This window comes from Eumetopias jubatus, unplaced genomic scaffold, assembly GCF_037043125.1.
Source record: "Eumetopias jubatus isolate StellerSeaLion01/CBP00866 unplaced genomic scaffold, mEumJub1_p1.0 scaffold_3, whole genome shotgun sequence".
In the NCBI taxonomy this organism is placed as follows: Eukaryota; Metazoa; Chordata; class Mammalia; order Carnivora; family Otariidae; genus Eumetopias; species Eumetopias jubatus.
In genome coordinates, this window is record NW_028274809.1 from 147308662 (window position 1) to 147330809 (window position 22148).

General features: G+C 35.2%; 1 pseudogene; it reads right to left on the reverse strand.

Annotated features, from left to right (window-relative positions):
* Positions 1–500: 500 nt before the first annotated feature.
* Positions 501–22148, reverse strand: part of LOC114210266 (elongation factor 1-alpha 1-like) — a 59587-nt pseudogene continuing 37939 nt past the window's right edge.

A 22148-nucleotide genomic window follows, 5' to 3' on the forward strand; every position in this document is an offset into this window, starting at 1 on the left:
AACTCCAGTGGCAAAGTTGAAAGTCTGCACATTGACAGGCCAATTAATATAAATAGTCATTACCATAACCAATCCACATTTGAGATTTTATTTGGTATAACTTGGCTAGATGTGCATTAAGCATGTTAAAAAAATAAAGTTATTATACATTGTAGTGAGTGTATAACAGACCAGCAAGATGTTGAAAACCACAGCCTCCTGTTCAGGGAGCCTCCTTCCAGTGGAGACTCAGTCACCGACCCAGCTCATATACAAACTTGCTGAGTTTTATTTATGCTGGAATCACTCCGTATTAAAAAGCAATATAATTGCTGAAATACCACTACTGTTCAAGCTAATTTACTTCCTAATGGTCTATTTGCATAGTGGAATTTGCATTTTATTTCACAGCAAATGTTATAACTCCACCTGCCCTATTTTAGATAAAACACCAAAACAGAGAGAAAACCAAAACTGTTAAAGAGGAGAATGAGTATAAGAACCATCTCACACCTCCATCCTTACTTGGCAACACTGAACCCAGCAGCCGGGAGAGGACATGAAGAATCCTGGTATTTCCTACCCTCACAGCTAGTGTATTGGCTTTCTGTTTCAATCTTCTCTTTGTGTCTTTGCTGTTGCAGCTCAATAAAGGTAATTTCCACAGGTGATGCTGAGGCACACAAAGTTCATTGTGAGGGTATATTCATTTTGAGAAATGTTAAAGACAAGTGAGGAGTTACAAGCAGACGTAGGATGTCTTACCAAACTTCGACATCACTCCTTCTTGCCTGACTTTTATGGGCCTCGGAATAAAGATGGGGGGTGCAAACTGTACATCACAACCTAACATAACAAAGTACTGCTTTCTGACCTCCTTCTGTGATCAAGAGCGTGAAATTTGGGAATATATGTTCTTTTTTTGTTAAAGCGCATGCATCTTTTTATATATAAATATATTCTTTTTTTTTTTTTCATGCTTCAGAGTTCATATCCTAGGGTGAGAGCTGCCATTTTAAAGGTGACTCATTACAGTCATTTAGAGAGTCCCCTAACAGATGGATAGGACTTTGTTTTCCAGGGAACACTGACAGGTTACAATTCTCCACAGCTTTTAATCATTTCAACAAACTACACACATCTGTCAACTACCCTATTTGGTAATGTTAATATTACGGCAATCTGAGGGTGACAAAGTGCTGGATTTAAAAAAGAAATTATTCCATAACATTTTTACATGAAGAAAATGTAGGTCAAAATGCATTTGATAGCTTATTTTTTTAATCTGCAGGAAAAGACTACTTTTATTTTCCATAATACATTTCCTATGTAGGCTATTATTCAAAAGAAATCTTAAGCGCTTCATAAATAAAAGCATTAGGGAGAAAACAATGAACATATAAAGAATAAAACAAAAAATATTTGAAAGCACATAATTGAGCAAAGTCTTTTTTCTCTTTGAAAATGTTAATCATTGAATAGAGGTTCCCGCATGAATGGAACTGGAAGTATTTCTAGTTGCAAAGTTACAGAGAGGAATAGAGGATGGTTGTTTAAGGTCATCGGGTGAGCAGCCGAACTGCCTCGATTAGAGCTATAACTGTCTCCTACCACTCTAGCTATGTGACCTTATATCCGGAGTGGGCAAACTACAGCCTTTGGGCCAAATAAATCCATCCCTTCAGCTTATTTTCGTAAATAAAGATTTATTGGAAGCCAGGCATACTAATTCATTTCTGTATTGTCTGTGGCTGTTTTCCAGTACAACAGCAGAGTTTAGTTAGGACAAAACTGTATGACCCAGAAAGCAGAAAAATCTTTACTATCTGGTCTTAAAGAGGAAACTGGGCAGCTCCTGAATTATGTCACCGCTGTATATTTCATCTCTCCATCTGTAAAATGGGAATAAATGAGGCAACTGTAAAGAAATTGAAATAAATGAGATATTACGTAGAAAGTTTCGAAGCCCTTTGGACACATAGTACACTCTCAATGAATACCATCCATCGTAGCAAAGGACTCTTCTGGGTAATAGAAATCTATCCACACGTAACCACAATACAGAGTCTGCAAATCTTGTTGACGGTCTTTGTCAGACAAAGTATTCTAAAACAAAACACAACAAAACAACAGCCCTCACAAAACAGGTCCAGGGTTTACTTGGTTTATTGTAGTTGCCCAGCCGTTAACAGCAACTATATTTCTTGCACATTAATAGCAAGTAAGTCACGTAACCACTTACCACTATTTCACCAGAACCCCAGACTCCTTTTACCTTGTTTGCTACTAGCTTTTAGAAGGATGTAGTCCATGGTCAAATGCGTCTCAGTAAAGTTAAACAAGCGGCAGCCGGCACCATGCAGCTCTGTTATAATGAAAACATGAGGTGGCTGCCATTACACAGTCCTGCACTAATGAGAACAGTGGGAGGCTAGCGTTACAATGGTCTAATGAAAACAGGAAATGGCTGGCTTTAAATTGGTATAATAAAAACAGGAGGTGGCTAGCGTTACACTGGTAGAATAAATAAATTAAGAGATGTCAGGCCTCCCCAATCTCATCTCCATTATATATGACCATGGTACCCACAATTTAGACCCAATCCACTCAAAGTCAAACCAGTGTTGGATGAAAATAAGATTTTTTTCATACTGTGCTTCAAGAGGTTCTTCTGTTTCAATCTGTGTTTCCCTTAGGCCAATGCAAGCATGTTGTAAAATAAGGATATAATTCACATTGAAATCTTTTTTTCCTCTGAATTAAAAAAAAAAAGTAACATTATTTCTGACTCAGAAGAAGATGGCTAGAATAAAAGCCAACAATTCAAAAGGAGTTTCTAATTTAGTCCTTGCCTTTTCCTCTCTTTTCTAAGTATCCAATGGTGACCAAAGACTCAGAGTTGCATAAAACACACTAAAAAGAAACACAGAAACAAATAAAATGCTGAGGAGAAAAAAAAAAAATCAAGCACAAAATCAATCATTTAACTAATGGACTTTTTCCCCTGAATAAAAGATCAGGATTTCTCATACATTGGGTGATTTTAAAAAAAATCTGTATTAGTATAGATAGAAAACTCTGGTGTATAGCTCTCATGCACCAGATTTACAAGAATCTTATGTTTTATTGTAACTCACAGAGCCAGCTGTAGTTGATTCATCCTGGGCTTTTTAATCTGGGCTGAAAACAGCAAGTTGGCACAGTTCAAGGTCAGCACATTAAAACAGCACATCTACCCTGTCACTCAGTGGCTCCAACTCCCATCAAAAAAATCTTCGTTAGTAACTTTAAAAAAATGTTTACATGTAAAAATACATTCATATATATATATTTACAAATGATTCAAATGGGAACAATGCTAGACGCACTCCTGTGCAAAAGGTGGTATACTTCTACAAGTCTGCATACACTGAAAGTTTTTGCCTCCCAGTGTAGAAAACAAAAAGAAACATTCTTGTAAGGTAGCCAGGTGATAAAATAACAGTGTGATTCAAAAAGATGAAAATACTATAATAAAATAAAACCTCTTAATCCAGTTTTATAGATTGACATTTAGTTTTCTTTGCTCCATAATTTTTATTAGTCTTCTCTAAGACTTCTGCATAGCTTAATGAACAAATCCAAATTCATGATCTAATCTATACTAAAGAAGCAAGTAAGTGAAGGGGCGAAATAATCTGTTATTCTTACCCTATTTTTACATTTATGTAAGATGAGTTCTTTTGTCTTGAATACACCTTTATAAGAAATGACCAAAAATGATATTATTCAATTTTAAATAATCACGGACAAAAAAAGTGAATTAACATTCCTTGCTTTTTTTTTCAAAGAGGTGGAATTTATAGTGAAAAAGAAGTAATTTCTGTCACATGTTGAAAGCCAGAATGAAATCTATGATGCACTGAACGCTAATACATGCATTGCATAAAATCTGTTGCTGGGCTTGCATGGGATTCACAGACATGGCTTAATCGAGACACAAAGTGATGTGTGCCATGCATTCAAAATTAGCATCTGGCCCAGGGCCACTAAATTTGGCATCCCAAGAACTGATTCTATCCTCTGCCAAGTTTCTGCAGAGACTAGACTCACTGAATTCTGAATCACAGCCTCTAATTTCCCCTTCAACAGACTCTCTTTGAATTGTGGGACCAGAGAAACTTGCAAGTGAACATAAAAATTGAATGTGAAATATAGAACTCTCCAAAGAAGAACATTCTAGATAAAAGATGGATACAGAACATGAAATATTTCCAATTAATCAATTGTAATGTGGATGCCTTACTAGCCAGCTCACCCTCCAAATTCAATTTGTTTGTTTCTTACACAAACAGAGAGCACACTGCAGGCCTCCCTGACTGCCAAACTCCAAAGAAATACTTGAGAGCTTATGAATTTTGCATACCATAAATTTACTTGATAGGTCTCATCACATTGTAAGCAATATTTTTTATGAGTCAACTTTGTGGAAGAAATGGCATTTTGCCCTAATATCAAACTAACCAATTCTGTCATGGTTGGCATCTTTATTACATTATTAAATACATCAGTCAATACCACCTGGTGTAACTGAGTCTTGTTCTGTAACTCAGAAGGTTGTTAAAACTATGGAGGGTTTTTTTTTTTTTTAAGTCAAATCAACAGGCAGACAAGAATATTGTCTTATTGAAATTTCAGAAAAATATATATCACCACTGCAACTATCTCTGACTTAAAATAATGAATTGACCTTTTCTCAGATTATGCTCAGAATCATTTATAGTTGTGTTCTAGTGAAAGTATTATGTTAAGCACTTGATTATACATGATTTCAGCTTTGTGCAAGATACGCAACCCATGAAACTGAGCGCCGGGGAAATTACAAGGGGATCACAAACGAATGAGGTGACAAATGAGAGAAGAACTTGAAAAGACTTACTTCAAATTGAAAAGTGGGGGAGGGTAAAAACTTTTAAGACACAATAAAAGAGAAAGACATCATCCTTTATTTTTTATTTAAAAAAATAACTCCAAAGAAAGAGCTTCCCGTAACTTTTCTCAGAGGTCAAGAAAATTATTTTTAAATAAGTAGAAATAATGCGAAGGGAGGGAAAATTCAAGGAAAAAGAATTGCAAGTGTTTAGTTTCCTTTTCTCTCAAAGCTCATGAAAACAGCTTTAAATGCCTAAATAAAACAATGGCATAGGATTAAGTTAAATTTCCATTAGGCAAAGTCAGAATTATTTTAAAAAATATCAGTATCTAATCTGGAAAAAGCAATTTAATTTCTGATTTCCCCCAAATCCTGAAACCTAACACCTGTTCCATTGTATTTTTCGAAGAGAAGTAAAATATTCTTACACTCTCATACAGAAAGAGCAAAATTCCCATGAGAAATTTCTTGTATTTTTAGCACTTCTGAACTTTTAGGATTCCACAAGAATAAATCTTGGTAATAGCCCACACTGGAACAATTTATATGTGACTCATTTTAAATAAAAATGAAAAGTTAATGAAAGATTCTTTAATCCAGACATAACATGGAATATAATCATGTACTTTTGATAGTATTTATAAAAGAATATCAAGTATAAAATACAATCTTCTGAAAATATAAAATATAATTTAGTTTTCAGAGATACACATGTTTTGATACTTCTACTCAATAAAAATAGTCCTTTTAATTTCTTTTAAAATCAAATTATCCTTAACAAAATGTCTCAATGTACATGTGCCTGCAAGTCCAACCCTAAGCTTAAAAAATTTTAAAAATGACCGCTTGAGGGGCACCTGGGTGGCTGTCATTAACCGTCCACCTTTGGCTCAGGTCATGATCCCATGTAGCCAGTATCCAATAGGAGTGGGACCCTTGGCCCCAGCTCAGGAGGTCTCTAAAGTATCACCTCAGGTTTAGAGCTACCATGAGACCAGTTGAGGTTTCTGTTGAGATTACATTGAGCACAACTTCTCATTCTGCCCTGACCATCTTGATTCCTTCCCTTCTTCCCCAGTTTTTGTTCCCGAGAACACTCTATAATAATCTCCCCTGCATCTATATTTTGTCTCAGATTCTGCTTCCCAGGAAATCTGACCAGTGACATGATATTTTGAGTTTATTGGGTGGGGGAAACACACCAATATTTACCCTTCATTTTTTTCCTCTCAGTATTTCTGATATACATTAAAATAATTTTCTTTTGGGGCGCCTGGGTGGCTCAGGTGGTTAAGCATCCGCCTTCGGTTCAGGTCACGATCCCAGGGTCCTGGGATCGAGCCCCACATTGGGCTCCCTGCTCAGTGAGGAGTCTGCTTCTCCCTCTCCTCCCCACCCCCTACTCATGCTCTTTCTCTCTCAACTGAATAGTTTTTAAAAAAAAAATAAGGATCAAATTGATTATGAGGACAATAAGATAATTATTGAATCTTCTCACAAATACATTTTGTTTTCATAATATTTTTATTTTGAATTATATACAAAGGAGTGCAATGTTTAATTTTATTTGTCAATTCCATGTAATATCTCTCTATCATCTATCTATCATCTATCTTTATCCTATTGGTTCTGTTTCTCTAAAGAACCCTAACTAATGCAAGTGGTGTACCATATTATCACTGCTTGAGACCAATTTGTTTAATGGTAGTTTTGGCTTAGGACAGTTGAGGACCACATTGGGAAATGTAACCCGAATTAATGTCCAAGGCATGTATAAGTTGATTCTCCCAAACATCTACATCGAAAGAGTTGCCACAGTAAGTAACTACCTAGCTGTTTTAAAGTTTAAGTAGAAGTCTGTAAGTGAATGGAAGGATAGAGAAATTGGTGGAAAGAAGGGAATTCTAGAAAAAGGAAGTACATATAAAACCAAGATGCCTGAAAGATCATGACTTGTTTACAAATTTATATTAGTAGGAACCTACACTACAATGACTAATAGCTGTCAAAACGTATCAGCCCATTGAATGATTTCTTGGCAAGTAGAGGAAGATTTCTCAATATTTCCTTGGAACATCTCTACTTCCTTAAAGTAGAACATGTCTAAAAGTCTTCAGCTATTAACAATTTTTTGCATTATTATGCTAGTTAATTGCATATAAGAATAAATGCAAAACTAAATATGAATTTCATACATTGATAGTTCTTGACTAAAAAAAAAACAAAAGAAATCTACAAATCATTTACAAACAGGAATACAAATCTAATAAAACTCAAATTAACCACAATTAATTTAGGATGGTGAATGACTGTTTTGTTGAAACTAAATTGCCATTTGAAACATGAATGCGGATATGGCACAATGCTCTGTTTAGGGACTGATTTCAGGTGGTTTTGAGTTAGGCATTGCTAAACTACTGTGAATCTTATAATGACATGAATCTCCTACGATGTTCCTCTTTTAGACCTATTGTAAAACATTCATTAGTACACATACCCTGAAGTCTTTTTAATGAATGCTTTATTTACATATTAATTGTCTCTACTCTTTTCTCTTTTAGCCTACTGCAATATAGTGTTGGATAGGTCTTAATTTAATAACTAAAATTTTCTATGATTTAAAAAATGAAAACCTACACTTTGAAAGCTCTGGTAGGAAATATTCCAACACTTAAGGATATGTCTGCATATCACAGAGAACTTCTGGGACCTGATTAAGGGAAACTATTACAGGAAGATTTTTTATGGTGATTATTTATTGTCCTAAGACCTTTCTAATTCAAATTCTTTTTATTCTCCTTCTCCCATTCCTCATTTTTTTTCCTCCAGAATATAAGCATTAAATTGTGAGATGGCAATAGGATGTGCCATAGAAACATAATGACACACATGAGCCAACATTAGTAATTGTATTTGGTTTCATGAATATAAGTAGAGTTTATGTCCTTATCCACAACTCAGTTGTAAAAAGCTAATCTTTGCCATCCAGGGAACCTCCACAACATGGCAACGAGTTTAGGTGAAGTGATAATCTTCCAAATGAAGAAAGGTCAATGAGATAAGGCACCGCTTAACAAATCTTTAAATTTCTCCATTTTGGCAAAGTTCCTAACAAGGAAGCAAGAAGTGGCATTGAAGTGTCTCATTCTCACCTTGATGAGCCCTTAAAATATAATTTAATGTTGCTCTCAATTACTATATACTCCACAAGTATTGACTATTTTTGGCTTACAGAAGCCTCACAGTCAAATGATGATGAATGAATGTAATGATCTGTTCTGTTTTAACAGAAATCTAGTGTTAAAACAAAATAAGATATTTAGAATAATCTGTATGACTTCCACTTGGAGTTTTAATAAACTGCCAAAACAATGTGCTAAAACCAGAGTGAAAAAGTTATTCCAAGAAGACAGATATTTTCCCAAGGAAAGTAAGTGATTTCCTTCAAAAGGAAGTGATAATTTTTTATGTTTCCAAATGTGTTATTTGTATTAATTATCTAGATTCTAGGTCTTCCTTCACATTGCTAAGAAACTTTGTAACTAGTGAAGAATTCAAATGTCCTGATTATGGCAGGCATTCCCTAATGTGCTTTGATTGAAACTACGTTTTCTGAAGTTGTATCATATGTGTCATATATATTTCATAATATATATGTGTGTGTGTACATATATTGGTTGTTTAAGGTCTACGTGGTGGCCAAAAGCAAAACAACAAAACAAAGCAAAAACTAACTAAAAAACATTGGCAGGGAAGATGATACATATGGATGTGGGTGGCAGTGTTTGAACAACAGATCTGGTCGTCCTTAAGGGAACATTTTAGGGGAAAAAAATATTTATACCAAACTAGTGCATTGTGTTACATTGAGTGAGCGTTTCTACCAAGTATTTGTACACTATCAAAATTATAACCCTTGCCATTTTGGGCTTGGCTCCCTTGGATCTCATTTGTGAGACAAAATTTGAGATGTTGCCTTGTTCTCTCTTTGCCCTACACATTTAAAATTTTGTTTCTCTTGTACAGAATTAGTTTAAAAATATTGAGTTTGTATTATTTATATATAGTGAACAAAATGAATAACTCTCTAAATATATTTCACCAGGCCCAATCATTTGGGCTAGAAGCAAACAAGCAGAACAAATATATTTAAGACTCATTATGTAATAATATTATTTTTCTTAATTTTTCAAACTAAACAAGATTATTCATAGGGAGAAATATGATGTAATTCATAAACGTCTCAGTGTTTACTTGTCTAGAATTTTAATACTTTTTAGGCAGAAATTCTCAGGAATTACTGTGCTCTACTTTTGTTTTTTGTAGGCCCCTGTTTTGGCCCTTCCTCGTTTCAGTTTTTCAAGTCTTTGTAGAGCTGCGTAGACTTCTTCATCCAGAAGGTCATGCATTTTTTTCAATCACTGTTTATATTAGGCCTACCAATTGTCAGACGCTGTTCTAGGTCTTGGGATAAAATTGTGAACAACACAAAGCCCTTCTTCATGGAGCTTCGATTTTAATATGCCTAGACAAAAAAGTAAACAGTGAACATACTTTCAGATGGTGACATATGCCATGAAGATAATAAAACAGGTGATATAATGGAGAATAATCTGGGGGTGGGGTTACCATATTAGATAGCTGATTAAGTCAGCATCTCAGAGAAGGCAATATTTGAGCTATCATTAGAGGGGAAAAAAAAATACCTGAGAGATAATCCATGACAAGAATGTTTCTTTCAAAGTGAGAACAAGATTGGCAAAGTTAGAAAACAACAAAATAGGGCGCCTGGGTGGCTCAGATGGTTAAGTGTCTGCCTTCGGCTCAGGTCTTGGTCCCGGGGTCCTGGCATCAAGTCCCGCGTCGGGCTCCCTGCTCCTTGGGAGCCTGCTTCTCCCTCTGCTTCTCTCTCTCTCTCTCTCCCTCCCTCTGTCTCTCATGAATAAATAAATAAAATCTTAAAAAAAAAGAAAACAACAAAATAAGTCAATGAATTGAAAGTTAGTGAGCAAGGAGGCAACTGATAAAAGATATAATTAAAGAAGCAAAATAGTAAGTAACCAGGGCTCAAAACCTTAAAAATGATTTGATTTTAATTTAAATAAAATTATAAAAAAATAGGGGTGCCAGGGTGGTGCAGTTGGGTAAGCCTCCAAGTGTTGGTTTTGGCTCAGGTTGTGATCTCAGGGTCTTGAGATGGAGCCCCGCTTTGTGCTCAGCTCAGATTCTGCTCGAGATCCTCTCTCTCTCCCACCTCCCACTCTCTGTCTAAAATAAATAAATAAGTCTTTAAAAAATTATAAAAAGATCATTCTGCTCTTAGATGAATGATTTGTTTGGCATTGAGAATTGTAAACAGGGACACTGCTCCGTAGGCTATTGGGGATCCATGGGAGAGATGGTCATGGCCCAGATTAGAGGAGTGTTGGATAGACTGAGAGATGTGGACAGATTTGAAATCTGTTTTGAACATATAACTGATTGACAGAGTGGGTGAAAGCAAAAGAAAATCACGAGTCAAAGAAAACAGGAAGATTCAAAGATAATTTTCAGGTTTTTAGCTGTATAACTGAGTATACTGTGGTATTTTCTGCCGTGGGGAAGATAAGAACAGATAGGATTGTGTCATGGGTAGTAAGAGTTTTCAACATGTTACTTTTGAATTCCACTTTGAATTATTAAAGTTAGCCCAGTAGAAACAGTTTAAACAGACCAACTCCCAATAGTGAAAGTAGAGAATATTATCGAAGTTCTACACTCCCCTTCAAAAGCAGCAGATTTAGATGGAACAAAAGCTTCAAATATCTCATTGCTATTTAACTGTACAAAACTTTACACTTCTGAATGTTATTTAACCTTTCCTGAAGCCCTGAGAAAGTATCTAATTTAAACTGATAGTAGGGCGCCTGGGTGGCTCAGTTGGTTAAGCATCTGCCTTCGGCTCAGGTCATGATCCCAGAATCCTGGGATCGAGTCCCGCATCGGGCTCCCTGCTCAGCGGGGAGCCTGCTTCTCCCTCTGCCTCTCTCTCTCTCTCTCTGTCTCTTATGAATAAATAAATAAAATCTTAAAAAAAAAATAAATAAAATAAACTGATAGTAAATTCCCCAGCCCCCAAAAGGCTATATATATACACACACACACACACATACACACACACACACACACACATATATTATACATATATATACATATATTATACATACATATATATATATATATATATATCTTACTCATAAACATCCATGTAAAGAAATTACAAAGAAAATTTTGGAAAATAATAAAATAAAATATAATGTCATGTTAAAGTGGTTTTTGTTCATGGACTGCAAGGATGGTTCAATATTAGAAGATCCTTTAATATAATCTACTATCATAATAGATACAGGAGAAGAAACAGTATAATCTCCCTAAAAACTGAAAATATATTCAACAAAATTCAGTAGGCCTTCCTAATTTTTAAAATGTTTATGCTAATATAATTGATGGATAATCCTTAATATTATAAAATGTGGAACCATGAAAATTTTCCTACTAAAGTCAAGAACAAAACAAAGTCCCAGTATGTCCATTCCTATTTATGTTTGGTGTATAATCAAATGAAATCAGGAAAATAATAATTTAGACATATAAGGATTGAAAGAGAAAAGGTATATTGATTGTGTTTGCAGAGGGCATAAGACCTAGAGAAACTAGAAGAGAAAAGAAAACATCAAAAACAAAAACAAAATTAATCTACAAAATAAAATTATTTAGTAAATATGCATAATATAAAATAAGTGAAAATCAGGAGATATAGAGAAAGAATTCATTTTTAAATATAAAACAAAAAAAAGGATAGAATACTACCCAGGGGCACCTGGGTGGCTCAGTCGGTTAAGCATCTGTCCTGATCTCAAGGTCCTGGGATGAATGGAGCCCCCTCAGCATGGCAGGCTCTGCACTCAGCGGGGAGTCTGCTTGTCCTTTCCTTCTCTCTCTGCCCCTTCCCCTGCCTGGTGCTCTCTCTCTCTCTCTCTCTCTCAAATAAATAAATAAATAAAATCTTTTAAAAAGGGGATAGAATACTTTGAAATATACTCAGGAAATGTAGGAAAGGTCTAGGAGGGAAAAATACTTGGAGTACCTGTAATATTTCCAAAAGGACATGTCATGCTCCTTCATGGGACAACTCAGCTTCATTAAAATGTCCATTCTACCAAGTTAGGGCGCCTGGGTGGCTCAGTTGGTTAAGCGACTGCCTTCGGCTCAGGTCATGGTCCTGGAGTCCCGGGATCGAGTCCCACATCGGGCTCCCTGCTCAGCAGGGAGTCTGCTTCTCCCTCTGACCCTCCTCCCTCTCGTGCTCTCTATCTCTCATTCTCTCTCTCAAATAAATAAATAAAATCTTTAAAAAAATAAAAAAAAATAAAAAAATAAAATGTCCATTCTACCAAGTTAATATTAAATTTAATTTAACACCAATACCTTTTTTTTCACATGTAAGCCATTAATTCTATAGTACAAATGGAAAAAAAGTATATTTCTTAACTCTGAGAATTGAAAGAGTCTAGAAGCAATGATACTACACTGGGTGCACTGAGATCTCTAGATCTTTGATCTTGGTTTCAAAACACCACTCCTAACTGAAGGAATCAGGGCTTCTTGATGAAGGATTTAGACCCACTTGATGTGGTTCCTGTTGGCTACTTTCAGGACAATTTGACTTTCCAAAAGAATCATGGATTCCAGTAATTAGTGTAACATATTGAATAAACAAAGTCCATGAGACCATGGTGATATGCAAAAAAGTAAAGAAATAAGAGAAAAGAAGTGTACTTGTCAAACCAACTTTGAAAATTAGCATTTACCCAGACAAGTCTTTTTATGAGTAACTTTAGTTTATCTCCAAAGTATCAAGGAAGCATTTGTCTACAGAAAAATACCAACAGATAGAAAAGAAATGATAAAATTGATTAAAATACTTTTATAATCTGCTTTGGAATTATTTATTCAAGCAAGAATCATTAAAAGATATTTCTACAATGAAAAATGCCATCTCACAGATTAGTTGCTACTTGCAAAGAGGGAAAATATCTTCTCAATAGAGATCTTGTGGTCACAACATTAACTGAGTGATCAAACTTAGCATCGCTTAGTGAGACAACCTGATGTCATGTGCCTCCTGATACAAAAAATAGAAATTGTCCAGAATTATGCATGATATATTCTTACCCCAATTTTTTATTTGGATTTAAATAGGATCTCAGGACTATCATTCACTTTACAAAAAATGCCAGGGATAGACAAACAGATTCAATGAAGCCATAAAAAAAAAAAATCAGATAAATTCAGCATGTGGGATATTTAAAGGTAACTAGCTTGATCTCTTTAAAATTCAATATCCCGCTTAAAATATTTTAGTGACACTTTCTGTCAAAGAGAGGCCAAGGAGACAAAATAATCAAATGCAGTGTGGATTATGTTTTGGATTTAATTTATAGTTACAATTAAATGTTAAGATGTCTGCAATTTATTTTTAAAAGATTCAAGAGAGATGCTAGATGGTAGATAGATGGTAGATAGATATTAATGAAATAATGTCAAATGTTAATTACTAACTCTAAGGATACGGTGTGTAATACACTATTTGAATTTTTTTCTGTTTCAAAAAATGTAAGATTTGAAGTGGGAGGAAAGAGAACAGACAGTGAGAAATCTGGAGATTAGAAATAAGAGTGGTCAACAATAAGTAAGCTATGACTTGGAGTTACCAGCTTAGTGCCTGACCTCCCATGCACTATGAAAGCTTCTCTCATTTTTATTTCATCAATAAAAAAAAAAAAATGTTTCTTCTTTTCCTTTAGAGTAACCAGTAACCTTGGGAACTTTCATTCAAAGACAAAAAGGGCTGTAATTTCTGCATCATAAATGGATTTTAGAAAAACAGTGCATTGAGTAAGACAACAACCTGGTAAATAAAAACAGGGTATTATTTAACAAAATACCTATATTATTCACTTTCCCTAAAAAATAAATATTTTGAAGAAACATGGAACAATATGAAAGAGGTCTATTTATGCCACTAAAGTGGTGACTTAAAAATGAACATTAACAGAAAGTGTTAATGCTTTCCAGGGTCTTGAAAATAACTGGTATTTTTGAATACACTTTTATAGCATTTAAAGTTTTATAAAATGGTTTTGCACAAACGTATTTGTTGGAATAGAAAGAACAGACATGATGGTGTATATGTTTAAAGCCTAATGATATAATAAGAAATGTTTTGTTTTCCTAAACCTCCGGCTGTCCATCCATCTCTTTCCTAAACCTTCTATTTCTCTAATATTATGCTATAAAACAGCAAATGCTAAGTAAAGGTTTACTATGTATTGGGCACTGTTATAAGTCCTTTATCATTTTCAGCTATTTATTCCTTACAATGTTCCTATGTAGATATGTATTATTATTACCTTAACTGTATCAATGAGTAAAACGGAAGTTTAGAGATTCTATAACTTGCTCAAGGCTATATGAATAGTAAGGGTGAAACCCCAATTTGAATCTAACCAGTGTTACTGAGGCCACACTCTGAACCACTCTGTTTTACTACCTTTATGGAAGGAGAAGCAGTATAGGATTCACTTTATAATAACCAGTTTTGACTAAGAGGCCAATAAAAGGAGAAATGATAAATAAGATGGCAGGTTTGGGTTTGGGGTCTGGAACAGATTCTGATCAGGTTCTCTGCTTGAAGGGACAAAACTGGACAATTAAGGAGAAGACCCCAAGGGCAGCGTAACTGAGCCCTCTGAGCTCAAGTTGGAGAACTGCAATGCCCAGTGCCATTTTGTTACTTTCTAATGTGATGGACCATAATGTCATGTACACAGAAAAGGGGATTATGATCACTCCTCATCAGAAGACTGAATTTGTCTGAACTTGGAGTCCTGAGGACCTTGATGGCAGTCTTGAAAGGAAGCAGAGGAGGCTGTAGCCATCTTGCTTAACGTGGATTTTGAAAAAAACAGGATTTTACAGTTCAGGGAAACTTCCAAAAAGTTTTATTCCTTACAACCACCGTATTTTGCATTTGAAGTTGAGATTTAGAGTTATGGTGGTATTTTAAGATCAGTTGTAAAGTATGGTTGGAAATACCCTTCACTTTATCCTCTTTTTTTGCTGAGATAAGTATAACACATAATAAAGTTTGTAAAGGGTCAATTAACATTTCTCTGCCTTTAAATATTATGTCTTGAATGTAAAAAGCAAATCTGAATAGTTCAGGATTATCAGGCTACCTTTCTTCAATAACAGAATTTGTGCTTACTACTTATGATTTTGCAATAATCACTTCATCTCCAGTTTGCCTGTGTAGACGCGGCGAGCATTAACTTTTATGGGGTGTGAAATCAAGCAAACTGGAACTAATTGAAGTGTTAGTCAACACTGTACTCAAATTGAATAAAGTAAGATTAATATGGCTCAGGTAATAATTGAAATACACATCTCATTCTAGATAATCTCATCTTCAAAGTAATCAATGTATTCTATGTCATAAGACATGGTGAGAAAGTGTGTTTATGTATGCATAGATGAATGTGTGTGTCCTCTCTATAGATATGCATAACCATGTGTATAAATATATTATATAAGAATCCGACAACACCATAAGCATATAGTACAATGGAAGAATAGTTTGGCATAATGTTGAATATGGCTTTCGAGTCAGATAGATTTGGGTTTGAATCTTAACTGTGACTTCTGGTAATTCATTCTCTGCAAAATAAAAAAGTGATATCTATTTCAGGGCTTAAATAATTACTATAAAGCACTTAATACAATGTTCAGAGAGACAATGAACTCTGGAAATTGTGCCACATTAAGAAAATAAAGCAGTGACTCAGTCAAATAAAACATATAAACCTGTATCTATTAAAATATATTCCATTACACTGCCTGCCATACCTCAATTCCTCATTTCCTTGTCAGGGCGTAGTCTGGCCAATCTAGTAGTTCTCAATGGGGGACAATTTTGCCTCCCACGGGACATTTGGCAAGGACATTTTGGATTGTCATGATGTGAGGAAAGGAGTTGCTACTTGCATCTAGTGGCTCGAGGCCCAAGATATGCTACAATACACAGGACAGTGGCACACAACAAATAATTACCTTGTCCAAAATGTCCATGGTGCAAACATTGGGAAACCAATGGGCCAATCCCATTGTATTTGCAATTTATAATGATATTTATCATCAATCAATAATTCAGTATTTATTGAGTGTCTACCTCATGTCAGATGAGTACTGACAACACAGCGTTTACTAGAAGGCAAGGTCCTTTTCCTCATGGTGATTACAGTTTAGTTTCTCTGGATGTTTTGTTTTTATTTTTATTTTTTTCTGTCCCTCTTCCACGCTCAAATGCTCTATCAGTTTACATCCATCTTTTCAGAACTTCCAGGAAGACATTTGTGATCTCCCCAATCTTCACTAACGTTCTCTCCTCCAGATGTCCACAGTACCGCTGGGCTGTATCACATACTTGAGTACCCACTTATATACCACCGTGGGTTGTCTCACTAATTGTCTGAGGTACACAAATTTTATCTCCAGAAAAAAATCTTAATTAGGAATCACAGCTATTTTCCAAAATCCTCATTTACTGATTAATTTACATAGTAAATATAAATTCTCCATTCATGCACTTAGATGTGCAAAAATCTTTTTTTTCCTCCAACTGAAGTAAATTTTTATAATTTGCCATTTTATCTGGTTATGAAAAAAATTAATGTCACTAATTCGGGATAATTTCAATTGCTTGAGATTTCCCCTACTTGTTTCAGGATAAACTTGATCAATGACAGCTCCACACCTTCTCAGCGGTCCCTAGGAAGTGGTCTAGATTCTGGGATATTTATGTGACATGGGGGGGTAGATGTCTGAACACCTCATGATTTCCTTTTATCAGCTAAAAGGACATAGTCTGCTCATTCAGGCCACATTCAGACAGAAGAAAGAGAGAGCTCTCCTTGTTCCCCATCGAGGAGCAGAGAGATTCCATGAGCCGTCTTATGCCCGCCTTCTTGTAAACGCTACTCCCCTGTGCCATGGTTGCACTTCTCCATGGGTGGGTGGGCACATGATGTCTTCTCAGCACCTACCGATGTTATTTTACTTTCCCCTCCGATTCTCCTTCTATTTGAAGTGATTTTCAAATGGCATATAGGTGTCTTATGTGTCTGTGGTGGGGGGGGCAGTAGAGGATTGGTAGCAGATATTTGTTCTGCCTATTTCCTAGTCTTTTTCTACCTCTGAAGTGTCACTTTTGAAGACTAGAGTCCAAAAATGTATACATTCATTTTGTGGCCTGCTTTGACAGGCTGCCTCTGAGCAATGGATAGAGCCCAGAGTAATCAGAAGTAGAAAATCCGATCTTCCAACACCTCAAATACTGCCCCTTGCATCCTATGCCGCACAATAGAACAACTAGATTATAACTACTCCTACCACCATTCTTCCTCCCCGCTTATTCATGCAATTGGTTTCTGTGTTTTACCTTTGGAATCTTTTGAATACCTGGAATTATCAGTTTGTCTTTCTTCCTTCAAAACTGACTCTAATGTACATTCTGATATGCAAGAATTTGCACATAAATTATTTCATATCTAATGAAACAACTGATAATTTTCCATTTAAAGTGAAAGCTTCATATAGCTCCTCTGTTTTTTCAAATAGTTAATTTCTAAAATCAGAGCCCTTTATCTAACTACACAGTAGCAGCACACTGTGGGAATACAGTCATCAAGTGCCTTTATGGTTATATGTGTAATAGATACAAGCATTTATACTTCTAATATCCTCTGTTCTGTGAAATAAGAAAACACTTGAATTAACTGAATATGCAAATGTAATACAGCCTGGACAATGCTGTAGTTACTTTGTAAATGTCCAGTACAAATATGGAGCTGAGTGTGGAGGAAAATATGATCATGACGACTGTTCTCTTATTTGAATATGTACTTTATGGGCATTCCACTTCTGCATTCTCACTGCACCCATTGAGGGTGTCATAAATATTTGAGTACTACTCTGAATCTGTTTATCCCTTTGTACAATCAATTTCATTTTCCTTTGCTTCCTGGGATAGTATCAATTGCCCATCTTTGTACCTCCAAACAAACCAATCCAATTTCCCACAATTTTTCACCTGATGCCAGTCATAAGCAGCCAGAAAAATGAAATCTTCCTGTTAATGTCATCCTTTGCATAGCTATTAGTATTCCAGTGCAACATTGCATCACAGAATGAGAGAAAAGGTAACATCATATGTTATTCAATCAAGAAACAATCAGTGTCAAAAGCCTGATGTCCAAACCTAACCTTTTAATTATAGCTTTCTTCCATATGGGATTGTACTGTGAGGCACAAAGGCTTATCCTTCAGTAAAAACAAAGAGACCTTGTACTGTACAGGAGAAATCCACAACAGAATCACCTTGGAATACAAGAATAGAAATTATGTGAGTGCTTCTCCAGGGAAGTTTTGGTCCTGCACACTCCGGAAATCAAATATTTCTATGAGTGTTCATTGAGGATGTGACCGCCTGTTTTACCACTAGATTAGGTCAATGCTGCCATTGCAATCTGCTATCACTTTACCAGCAAGGCAATTTCACACGATTAATTTCTTTCTTTAAAGGAAGCAATAAAGGACAGGCAATTGGAAACCTTACAACTTATAACTAACATCTTTTCCTAACTAGTGCACACATCTACAATGCAAATATCCTTCTTTCTGTATGCTTACACACGTCCATTCAATTTTTAAATGATGATGGTGTTCTCAGTGATTCATTGTGAACTTCCAATAAAACAAACAACAGCAACAATAAAATAGTGTTTGAAGAGCGGAGAGCTCAGACTGACTCACAGATTTCAAACTCCTCTGAAGGAACTTGTGTATTCTTTGGGGATTTAAGAGTGGGTTGTAATATATGAAGGTAGAAAGAAAGTAAAGCACCAGAAAGTAACATAGTGTGAAGACAGAATCTCATATCTAATTCATGGGTTGACAAACATTATATGCATTGATTTCATAATTATTTTCTGTCTTTTTTTTAAGTTAAAAGGCCACTTACAGTTTTTCTAAACTAAAGTTTAAAGTGCTGTAAAGTATAACATAAGCTCTCTTGTTTCTTATGTGGACATACTTTGCTTTTTGGACATCCTTTTACTGTCAATACTTACATCTGTTGTTTAAAAAGCTATTTGTGGTGCAATTGCTTTTTAAATGCAAACCCATATGTGTGATCTCTAGAGGAACTGGTAAATTTCACCAAATGGGCATTCCTAAATTACATGCCATCTGTAGCTAGTGAAGAGAGGACTAAACCTGCTCAGCTGTGATTTTGCACCAAGGTTTCCATCATTTTGATTGGCTCTAGGGAAATCATCCGTTTTTGGCATGAACTTTTCTAACCCCAACAGGTTATTATGGTCTGCTTGAGTTTCATTGGCTTGAAGAATATTATGTTTTTGGGACATGTTAGAACTCATCTGGCTTTTTGCTTTGGTTTCTTTACCACATTTTACCATTATGGCTTAAAATTACTTTTTTTTTTTTTTTTTTTAGGTTTCAAACTAGTAAGGAGATGGTAAAGGTAATTTACCATTTTTTTACATCTATTTACGTCTATTGCCTACATAGGGTTATTTAAACCACTGAAAGAAAAACAAACAAGCCCCCAGATTGCACATTCTAACAGTTGAATTACCTTTGTAAAAATTACCACATTATACAACTGAGGCTAAAAGATCATGTTAGAAAAAATATAAAGCAGAAGGTAATCTCTAGTACACATTTTTACCAGGGTTTCCCTGCAAATAAAGAAGAAAGAATATATTTTTTTTTCAGTTTACAAATACAATTTTTCACACTTAATTTCTTTTCTAGCCAAAGGCTGTTTGGGGTTCATATCTATTAAATGGTATAAAGTCCCCAAACATCAATGTACAGTAAAACACTCAACTGACATTCTAGATATTCTTTCGATGATTGTTGTTGAATTTTTGCCTATAAAATAATTCAAAGTTGAAGATTTCTGTCACATAGGATTCATCTTAATGGTTTCACTTCTTCCCTCTTGCTTTTAATCAGTCCTAATGGTTTTGTAAAGATGTTAAAACATGAACAAAGTCAAAACATAAGCAAAATGTATATTGTGTGTATATTGTTGTGATACAACAATATCACAACAATATGCAGGATATTTTCCTGCTCCTTTTTGTAGCAATTCCCAAGTATTCCCTTTTAGGTCCTCTTAAATCAGAACAGATGACTCGTGTGTGTATAGAGGAGAGAAGGGTCCTGTGGCAGAAGCTCAGGCAGTAGGAATCTTAACGTGGATCCCAGTGAGAAATGTCAACACCGGAAATGTGGGAAAGAAACAGATTGAAACATACACTTGGAATTAATATGGCCTGATAGCCGGTAAGAGAGAAGTAGAGAAGAAAGAAAGGAGACTGCATCGAAAGTCAAGGAATAAAAAAACAGTATAAAGGGCTGGGAGAAATGCAAGCATGAGATTCAATACTACTTAGCAGTGTGTCATTTCTCTGACATCTTTTTGAAATTCTAGGCTTTGACCTCTCTTCAAATCTCTCAGTTTTCAAAGTATATCTATCCAGGATCAGTGCAGAGAATTGGCTGACCAGAACTGCAATAGAATAATGGAATATGAAGAAAAATTCTAGAATTAAAAATTGTAAAACCTAAAAAAAAATAATTGTGCCAGAAACACAGATCAAAATAAACTTTGATTTTTCCATCTTTATTTTCATCTTTACATAGAGTGGCATCAATATATTGAATAATACTGCTGTCACCCCTTGTGTGATTTAAAAAATTATTGTATAAATTGCGTAGGAATATTTTGATGGAATTTTGGTTGAGAACAAGCAGGAAGAGCAAATGAACATTTCCAGGATGTGTGGAAGATAAAGTTTTAATCCATGACCTCTTTCTTTCAGTTACAAGTAATGGGTCAATGACATTGGATCACTTTTCAATCAGGAAATCCTGTTTGTAACGTAATCAAAACCACTGGAATTTGTATTGGAAATTTAAGATCTTATAGCAATAATTAGCAAATCTTGCGATTTTGGTTTCACCCATGTATTATTAAGTTCACTCATGGAAAACTCACACTTAATATTGTCCATATATTAAACAAAAAACCTCACATAGAAAAAAGAATGTGGGTTATTTCCAGTTGTCATCATCAAAGGTTCCTGAATTATTTCCCACATAACATTATTAAGGGAACAGCCCCTTTTCCTAATGCACACACCCACATATTAGAGAAATATTATAGTATTCTGTCTGACTTAAATCGTGTTGAAGCTGGGTATGCAGAAGCTAGATATCCATGGCTAAATAGAAAATAGAATAGAGAAATATTTAGAGCAAGGGTGTAATAGTAAGGAATCCCGTAGGAGAAATGCAGGAAAGAGAGAAGCAGGACCTTGCCCCTTTGAACACAGATCATGTAGCTGACCTCTCAGGATCAGAGCCATGGGCAGGAAAGGAAAAGGGGAAAAGAGGGTGGTAACATTATTCTGAGCTTTTGAAATACAATATTTATATTCTGTAACACCAATGACCAGTACTTTGTGTAGGTCTGTTTTATAATCTCTCCTAAACTATAGACAGATATTCCAAAATATTTCATATACCTAAATAAGCAGCAAATGAAAGAATTTCCAGCTAGCATAGAGGAAGTGAAGTCATCGATTTGTTTACTTTCTTGCATAAAGGAAATTACGGGTATAGTAGTAATCACTTAAAATGTGTTTGGCCTCCTTTGGGAAGGATCTCAGAAGATTCAGATTTGAGAAAATATTACTGAAAAAAACAGCAATCTAGGGGAAAGAACACTCTATTCTTGTTCTTTATTATTATTTTCTTTTTCTGTACCTAGTTTCCACTATCTCTTTGGCTTGATTCTATGGTCATTTTTATTGTTAGAAACTCCCAACTGCAAGAGAAAATGGTGTGGTGTGCATGCTAACCTAGACATAAAAATCACAAATACACATTTCTACGTAGGGTGCGTGTGTGTGTGTGTGTATTTGTGTGAGGAGGCCTTCAAATAAACTTTGTAGACTATTAGTTTCCTTTTTTATTTGTTTTTTTAAAGATTTTATTTATTTATTTAACAGAGAGAGACAGCAAGAGAGGGAACACAAGCAGGGGGAGTGGGAGAGGGAGAAGCAGA